This window comes from Nothobranchius furzeri, chromosome 19, assembly GCF_043380555.1.
Source record: "Nothobranchius furzeri strain GRZ-AD chromosome 19, NfurGRZ-RIMD1, whole genome shotgun sequence".
NCBI lineage: Eukaryota > Metazoa > Chordata > Actinopteri > Cyprinodontiformes > Nothobranchiidae > Nothobranchius > Nothobranchius furzeri.
In genome coordinates this window covers 13,851,477-13,860,873 of record NC_091759.1, presented here as the reverse complement: position 1 = coordinate 13,860,873, position 9,397 = coordinate 13,851,477, and the positions used below count along the sequence as shown (strand labels likewise).

Here is a 9,397-nt window from a genome sequence, read left to right as displayed (position 1 = left end):
CCCTGATTGGACTCTTTCATCTTGAGAGCATCCCAAACTACTGGTGTCCATCAGCAGGTTCCAGGGTTGCCGTCACGGCACGCACCGACATCCTGTGGCCACAGCCCCAGTCAGCTGCCTAGACAATGACGGCATGGAACATTGCCAGAATCAATGTCCCCCACCTCTTCAGGGATGTAGTTCTGTTGGAGGTGGGAATTGAATCTCCTTCTGACAGAAGACACTGCCAGACATTCCGAGCAGACCCTCACAATAAATTTGGGCCTACCAGGTCTGGCTGCCATTCTCCCCACTAATGAGGCCAACTCACCACCAAGTAGTGGTCAGTTGCAAATTCTGTCCCTCCCTTCAACCGAATGTCAAAGACGTGGTCACAGGACAATGACTGATGCTGAATTCTTGCTGTTCCTCTGTCTTTAGTAAAAGTTCTACTTCCTTCTGGTCCAAATTGGAGGCCATGTCCTGGTTACAGAGCTGCTGATCATTCAGAAGCTCCTTTTCCCAGACATGAGGTGGGACTTCTGGATAGACTAAAAGTCAGGAGACATTTATGAGTAGAAAGCATTTTATTTTAATTGTCAAATACATCTGAAGATTAAAAAAATAATAATGAAACCATTTTACTTGCAGAAAAGTAAACAACGCTGAGAACAAGTTCACAAAGGTTCTTCCAAAAAAACAAGTTTGTTCCCCATTGACATAACCAGAGGTTGCCTAAACCAGCATTTGTAAAATTGGAAGAGTTGCTGGTGTAGCAGAATAGATGAAAATATAAAAGCAGCATTTACAACACTTTAAAATCACTGCTTTAAACCAAGAAATGCTGCAAAACAGGACAGTTGTTGTTGTGCCAGCCCACTTGCCTTCAGTGATGATAGTGAAGTGGAGGAAGAGGACAATGTGACAGATCCTCAAATATAAAACATTCTAATATTCTACCTTTGATCTGAAGTGGTATCTACAGTTTTAATAACTCAAAATTGTTCCACTGTCATAGTTTTTATAAAATATATACTTTACTGTAAAGTAATTGTAAAATTTTCTAGATTATTCTTCAGTGACATGTTCTAAAATGTGCTAGACTATTCTAAAGTGTCTTACAATGTATTACAATATTTTAAATGAATATTTAACGTTTGTGTTTTTAATATTTTTTTTTGCCACAACAGGGCCAGCATCCAAATATGACCACTTCATTTTCTGCATAAAAATTAACATTTTTGAAAATTGTAACTAAACAGAAAACATTTATTACACCACAACACCCTGGGACTGAAATTCTGAATTTTAAGCTATTTCAATGAGTGAACTTAAACGGGTTAAGAGGTTTCTCACATGTATTGTGATCGAAAGCATTGTGTTAAGTGTCCTTGTTTTTAAGTTGTACAAATCTAGTCTTCAGTTTATTCACCAAATAGGATTATAAAAGTAGTGGGGCAAAAATGTATTTAGTCAGCCTCTAATTGTGCCCATTCTCCCACGTAAAATGGGATTGGCCTGTGATTCTGAGCTCTGTCATTGCCAACAAAGGGTATATAACAAAGTATTGAGATTGACTAAATGCTTATCTTCCATCATCATTTGCAAACAAATTCTGTTAATTTTCTGGATTTTTTTATTTTTATTGTCTCTCATATTTAAGGTATGCCTATTATGAAAATTACAGGCCTCTTTCACCTTTTTAAGTGGGAAGACATGCAGGTACCGTCTAGGTCAGGCTCCTCCAAGAGGTACCCGATGTTGCTGTTTTGTTCACAACCGCCACATCACAGCATACCTGTTGTCGTTCCTGTGAGACTGCTTACCACCATCTTCTCCAGAGGTGTGCCATGTCCCAACCACATAGCAGGATGCGGGTGTTCCTCTGTGGGGTTTTTTTTATCAACAAAATGAAAGGAGCACACAAATAAAGTATGTGGTGGCTTTTTCAAGTTAAGCGTTTTCAGCTACATTCTTCTGGGTTCTTCTTCTTTGGGGAGGCGGTGAAATCTGTACCGACGTTCGCAGCCACACTCTCTCTTAATCTGAGGTGCATGTTCTAAACATCGCTCTAGTAGCTACAAATGTAACTCTCTGGTTATTAGGGCTGGGGGTAAACGATTATTTTTAAAACGATTATTCTGACGATTATTTTATCGAATATTCGACTATTCTAATGACTATTTAGACAATTAATCCAATGATTATTTTTCTATTGCACAGTTAATAAAAAACAAAAAATCTAATAAATTCCTCAAAAAATTCATAAATTGTTACTGTAAGAGAATAAACACTACAGGCCTTCCATTTTGTATAACACTGCTTTTATTGTGTTGCGGTTGGTTATGTTCTGGTGACGTGTAGAACTTGGGAGTGCAGGCTGCTGCCTGAGAGGTGGTTGGAGACGGAGTGTCTCCATACTGCTTTGTTTTGGTCACTTAGGTGCGTGAGGCGAGTGGTGTTACGACCCTTCCTGGGGAGTTTGGCTTGTGTGCAAAAAGGAAGGGACAATAACGGGATTAAAAAGTTAAAATGATCAGGTTTATTTACAAGTACAAAAAAACATAAAACTTTCCATCCACAGGTTGGGAATAATAAAACTAATTCTGCCTGTGGGGAATTAAAACAAAAGTACAAATAAGTAGGGATGTCCCACTGGGCTCTGGACCAAAATAAGAATCTCCAAAGGTCCAAACTCTAAACTGGGTGCTTAAACCAAACTCAAGGTGTTATTTTACACTAAACCGAAAACCCACAACACTCAAAATGTAATAAAAGGGAGATCTGCACCACAAAAAAGATGAACTCTAAACCAAAACGTAACAGCTTATCCAAACGCAAGAAGCTGTTAGCGAAAATGCTAACAGGAGCTTTACCAACGTTAAGTTCAAGTTACCAAGTTTAAATAAACCAAAATACCCAGCAAACAGACCAGCATGGAGGAGAGACTGCTACCACCAAAACAATGTCTGAAAGAAGCTCCTTTATGAAGGGAGAAACGCTCCCGGTGATTTTCTACATCTGCAGTAGAGAGAATACAGCGCATTTGACCCCGGAAGTTGTTGTCCGTTGTCGGGAGACGAAGGCGGGCAAAACAGGAAAGGAATCTAGTAGCGGACGGACATTGTTCCGGGTCTTCGGTATTTGGCGGAGATTCCGGGTCTTCGGTATTTGTCGGAGATGTTAGTGAAGGCGGAGAAGAGGGCGAACTAGAGGTAAAACAGGCAGATTCCACCTCTAATCACAAACTCCTGGGGATGCAACAAGTGGGCGTGGTGCGTCGACTACCGGATCTGACGTCGACAAATTTTTAGAATCGAGCCGTCGACGTCATCGAGGCTTTGCTACAACCCTACTGGTTGTTAAAACTACCACGAACAACGCAACATGTCCCCAAGCCTCGCAAGAACATTTTCAGGGGCAAATCGCTTTTAAAATAGTCTTTAAATGTCCTAAACTGCTTTGAGGAACGAAACCTCACCCTGCAAGTTTAAGTCTCCTCCCTTCCGGTCGGAGCTGCCTCACAGACAAACGTTGACGCCCTGTGAAGCTGCCGTAGTGACCGGCCGCCATCTTGGATTAGAACCCAGTGCATTTTTTTCTACTGAGGAAGGTACGTACCCAACAAAAAATACTCTCTCTCTCTTGAATTTGAAGAAGTGATGATGAGAATGTTTGTGATCTAGCATGAATGTGCATATGCTGTTGACCCACCTGCAGTTGTTGAAGTCATCCTTGAAGAATGTACTGTGACGCAGGAACTAAGCAATTTTGCCCATGGGTGTGCCATTCTTCTTGGCCTGATCTACACCCGAGTTATTCAAAGGATTTGTTCAAAAGGTTGTGATGAGGTTAGATGAAGGTAAGCTATCGACAAAGTTACAGGTGCTGAAAAATAGACTACATGAATGAAGAAAAGGCTGAAGCCCCAAACCTTGAAAGTCATATCTGAACAAAGCCAATGGAGGGAATGGGGATACTGCTATAAAGAGTATTTCTGTTTAAGTCCTTGATAATTATTATTTCTGGGGGTGCTGTTAAATAAAATTTGTATTTGTGTTAGGTAAAAAAAAAAGCAAATATCAAGCACCCCTAATTAAAAGATTTATTTCTCTTTTTTTTGTGGTTGTTGTACAATAGGTGAAACAAAACTTGTTTTTTTAATTGTAATATATTTATATTGTTTTATTTTATTAATTTTTTTTACAAACAGTGGTTGGTGAAACTGATCTTAATTTTCCCTTACAATTTGCCTAAATAAGACTGAGTGAGTTACATTCATTTGATTAGTTTTATTGATTAAACCCTCCCGCTGTCCTTTTAGCAGAGCTCATGCGGGGCTCTGGGTGACCACTCCTGTAAAGGGTAAGGTGGGATGGTAGAGCAGGGTCATTGGTTCATTTCTTGGGGTCCACTTTTCCCCTCTTCAATCAATCAATCAATCAAATTTTATTTGTATAGCACCTTCTACAACATTATCCGAAGCCCAAGGTGCTGAACAACATCATTAAAAGAAAAACATTCCCAATACATGGGCATAAAAGCAGGATAAAAACATAAAATCGTAAAATAGCAAGCAAACAGCATTACAGATAAGAGATATTGGAATAAGACCAATCGATAAAAAAAAAAACAAATGTCGGACAAAATAAAATCAAGCATCCGGTTTAAAAAGAATAGTTAAAACCATAATGTTAGGGCAATTCAAGTGACCCTAGCACTGAAACGCAATCAGATAAAAATGAGTCTTTAAACGACACTTAAAGACTTGAAGGGATGGTGCCTGCCTAATGCTCAGTGGCAATTCGTTCCACAGAGTTGGAGCCAAAATAGAAAAAGCACGACTACTCCTCGATCGAAATTTCGACCGGGGGACCACCAGAAGTTCCTGCTCGGCTGAGCGAAGAGACCGAGATGGGGTATACCTGTTCAAAAGGGGGCACTGCCCTGGAGGGCCTTATAAACGAGAGTTAAGATTTTAAACTGAGCTCGATATTTTACCGGAAGCCAGTGCAGAGCAGTCAGCACTGGGGTAATGTGCTCTCGACATCTAGTGCCTGTCAGGAACCTAGCCACAGACTTCTGCACAAACTGGAGCCGTGCAACCGTGCACTGGGCCAGACCAGCATACAGAGTGTTGCAGTAGTCCAGCCGAGACAGGACGAAGGCATGCAACACAGACTCCAGATGAGCTCTGGACAGCAGAGGCCTGATCCTGGATAGTCTTTTCAGGTTAAAGAAACAGGACCTCACCACTGTATTTACATGAGTGTCAAGATTAAGTGCTGAGTCGATTTTAATCCCCAAATTACTGACCATTTTCTTTTCATAGGGTGTCAATGGGCCAAGGTCAATATCAGCACCAGAGCCATTTCTTCTGCCAGGACTAAGTATTATAACTTCCGTTTTGCTCTCATTTAGGTGCAAAAAATTAGAAGCCATCCAGCACTTTATGTCCTTCAAGCAATCCAGTAAAGGAGAAACTGATCTATCCTCCCCACGTTGAAGAGGGAGATAGATCTGGCAGTCATCAGCAAAGAAATGAAATTTCATATTATGCTGGCGAAGGAGGACTCCAAGAGGAAGCAAATACACTGCAAATAGGAGAGGACCAAGGGCAGAGCCCTGTGGCACACCCCAACGAAGTTTCACGCTGGGTGACGTTACCTCACCTGAACACTAAATGTCCTGTCTTGAAGATAAGAGCGAAGCCATTGGAGGGCCTGCCCAGTTATCCCCACCCAATGCTGCAGTCGGTCCAGAAGGACTTCGTGGTCGACTGTATCGAAAGCTGCAGATAAGTCAAGCAATAGCAGAACAACATCATTGTCCATGTCACAGGCTAAAAACGTGTCATTAAAAACCATTAAAAGAGCAGATTCAGTGCTGTGACCTTTCCTGAACCCTGACTGAAAGGTTTCCCATAAATCATTTGTGTCCAAAAAGGCAACCAATTGTGAATACACGACCTTCTCCAGCAGTTTGGAAAGAAAAGGGAGTTTTGAGATGGGCCTGTAATTAGCTAAGGTTGTCACATCCAACCCCGGTTTTTTTAGCATGGGATGAATAACAGCCTTCTTAAACGAGGACGGAACCATACCAGAAGTAAGACTGCCATTTATGATTCCCAACAGCAAAGGGCCTATCACTGGAAAGAGTTCTTTATAAATTCTAGGAGGCAGCACATCACAAGGAGAGCCAGAAGGTTTGAGCTGAGCGACCAGTTTTTCCAAGTCTGATAATGTAACAGTCTCAAATGTTTCCAGTGTAGCCTGGAGCGGCTCTGGGAGTAGAGAGTCAGATGGTGAGTTTGTAATGGCAGCTCGAATAGCTGTAACCTTATCAACAAAAAAGTGAAGAAAGTCATTACAAGTTTCAACTGTGGGAGGCAAAGTGCTAGAATCAGAGAACACAAGTAGCGAATTTACAACAGAAAAAGAGTGCGTGGATCGTGAGAATTTTTTTCCACGATATCAGCAAAGAACGTCACCCTTGCTTCCTTAAGAGTTTGCTGATAGCTAAACAAAGATTCTCTGAATATCTCACGAGAGACTTGGAGTCTGTCTTTCTTCCATTTCCTTTCTGCCCTCCTACAGGATTGCCTGCAGGCCCGAACATCATCAGAGAGCCATGGTTCTGGCCTAGGCCTCTTCTTACTAATCCTAAGGGGTGCAATTTTATCCAAAATGTTTTTACAAATACTGTCAAATTGGAGTGTAAGCTCCTCTGCATTAAGTGACATTGTGTGTAGCTCACTTCCTTCTGCACATGTTGTTTATGTTGTTTATGTTGTTTATGTGCTTAGCCGACGCTTTTACCCAAAGCGACTTACAATTTTATAACCTATAGGGCATGTTGGGATCATAGGAGCTCACCAAGCTCAATAATCTTTGCTGCATTTAAAACACGACGGAATCTCACATGAGAGGAAGCCACAGCAGGCACGCAGGGCAAGTTAAAATCACATAAAATGGGCGAGTGATCCGAAAAAACCGGGCTCAGTATCTCTACACCAGCAACAGAGAGACCAATAGACATCACTAAATCCAAGGTGTGTCCCTGCGCATGAGTATGTCCCAGGACCCACTGTGACAGATTAAGGGAGCCCAACAGATGTAAAAAGTCTTTGGCCAATGGCTTATCAGGGCAACACACATGAATAATAAAATCACCAAGAATCAAAACATGATCATATTTTAGCATGTTTACAGACAGGAGGTCAGAGAAGTCCTTTAAAAAGTCCACATCAAATTTAGGAGGACGGGGATGGGGATAGGGTCCCTGGGCTTTAGCTCGAGAAATTGGTAGGGTTATTCTTACTTTTCATCCTGCTCATCATCGTGCCCTACAGTTGCCCCTACTGCTGCAGTGGCCTGGAGCGAATGCCTGCACACGTGGCAGCACGGAGGAGCACAGGATCCGCACACGTACTTGTGACAGAGGTAGCAAAGCGAGCTGACTTTGCGGTCCTTTCCACGTGGGCATAAGCAGCACCTCTTCCTCTTTTTCTTTCCCTAAGGGGGAGCATCTTCTGGGCCTTTACGTGGCCCTTGATATCCTCCTCCACCATGTGGTCATTGCAAGATCTTCTCTTTGTTGTTTGAGAACGACTAAGCAGCAACCGCAGGTGCTGCGCTCACTCCCATATTGCAGATTCCTCTTGCGTGTCTCTGACCACCTGTGCCAAGTGTCCAGGGGGCAAGTGGGTCCTGCGCTCAAGAAGGGGAGTGACGAGGGCTTTACCGAGCAGCTCGAGGAACAGCCTTCTTCTGTGCCTGGCGTGAGGCATCCAGTCAGGTTTGGTCTGGCGCCACAGCACAAAGGCGTTGTAGGTGGACATATCAAGAAGGTTGTGAAAAAGGGCCACAGGCCAGCACTGTGTCTTCCTGCGGCAGCTGAAGAAGGCGATGCGTTTGTTGAGCTTGTCCACACCTCCCTTGCTGGCGTTGTAGTGGAGCAGAACCAAAGGCTTTCTGTCGGCGCGATCGCACGCCACTTCCACCCCGACGCGGTGCAGTGTGCTGAGCAGCAGTATGTTCTTACCTCTTTTGGGCACGAAAAAAACGAGCGCAGCACTAGGTGTGAAAGCACCTTTGGTGGAAAAAGAAGTGCACTCTCGCGAGGTGAAACAGGTGAGCATGACAGGCAGCTCTGGTTTGTTTTATCTCACAGTGCCAAGCAGCGTCAGACCAACACGGGATGGGAATGATGAGAGCAGACGCTTGGCCAGGTGGTGCGAGATGAAAAGTTGTTGCAGGTCACATTGCGATCCCAGAGTCCTTGAGTGAAATTGAGCACCATGCGCATGGCCAGATCTTTCTCGGGTCCCAGCGCACCGACTGGCTTCCTCTCGCACACGCTCATTCTCCAGGCGTAGCTGGACTTTGAGTCACAGGCCACCAACAGCTTTATCCCATACTTGCCCCGTTTGCTTGGTATGTACTGTCAAAAGGGGCATTGTCCTGGACAGAAGAGAAGTGCAGAGGATGAGGTGAAAGGACATGTAAGGTGAAGAGGACAGCAAATGGTGAACAAGAGAGGATGAGGAGGGGAGGAAATGTCAGGAAAAGTCAGAGCAGAGCACAGAAGATGAGAGGGGATGACAGAAAAGAAATCAGCGTAAATGAAAAAAAAAAACTTTAAATGAAAAAAATACCCCCAACACACACACACACCTCTGAAGGGCACCAGATGCTTGTCCAGTCACCTCTGGGCCAGGCACGTACATCTCGGACAAGAGAGCGGACCAAACATCCCAGATTACCCTGAACGCAGCCAGCTTGTCATGCATACGCCGTTCTGCTCGCGTGCTCTGGTCATCAAAACTGATAAGACCAGAGAGCTCGTAGAAGCGTTTGAGTGGCATGGTGGCCGCAAAGATCGTCTGTCTACTCTCCAAGTCCCAAAGGCTGGCCACAGACTCTCCTTGGAAGCGAAACACACCCGCAAGGAGAAGGAGACAAACAAAGGCACTCAACTCCACTCGATCAGGAGCTGCTGCTACTGACAGAAGATGCTGCTGCCCAAGCCTGCTGCTGTGCCACGCCACACCCAGTGGCCTCCAACACCAGGCTCTCGACCTGGGAAGAGTAAAACAACTGGAAGGTTGAGAGCACATCTCGGCCCGCTCCAAGGTCTAGAGCACGCTGGCTTGGCCCACGATTTTCTGGTCCGGGCACAGCAATAGGTGCTTGCACTGTCCATCTGCTGACAAGATTTCAATCCTGGTCTCGAGCCAGGTCCTGTTGTCTCCTCAAATAGGAGCAGGAAGGTGCTGCTACTATGTTGGCACTAGCAGTTTGTTGCCACTTGTGTTGTTGCTGCCACTGCTCCTACTGTTGCTGGAAGCACGGGCTTGGATACCATTGCAGTTTGCCATCTCTGGAATGGTAACAAGGTGCCACAGATGTCTGAGCAT

At 44.2% G+C, this 9,397-nt stretch overlaps 1 pseudogene; it reads right to left on the bottom strand.

Moving 5' to 3' along the window:
* Positions 1 to 571: 571 nt before the first annotated feature.
* LOC139064217 (piggyBac transposable element-derived protein 4-like) lies at positions 572 to 9,397 on the bottom strand (annotated as a pseudogene).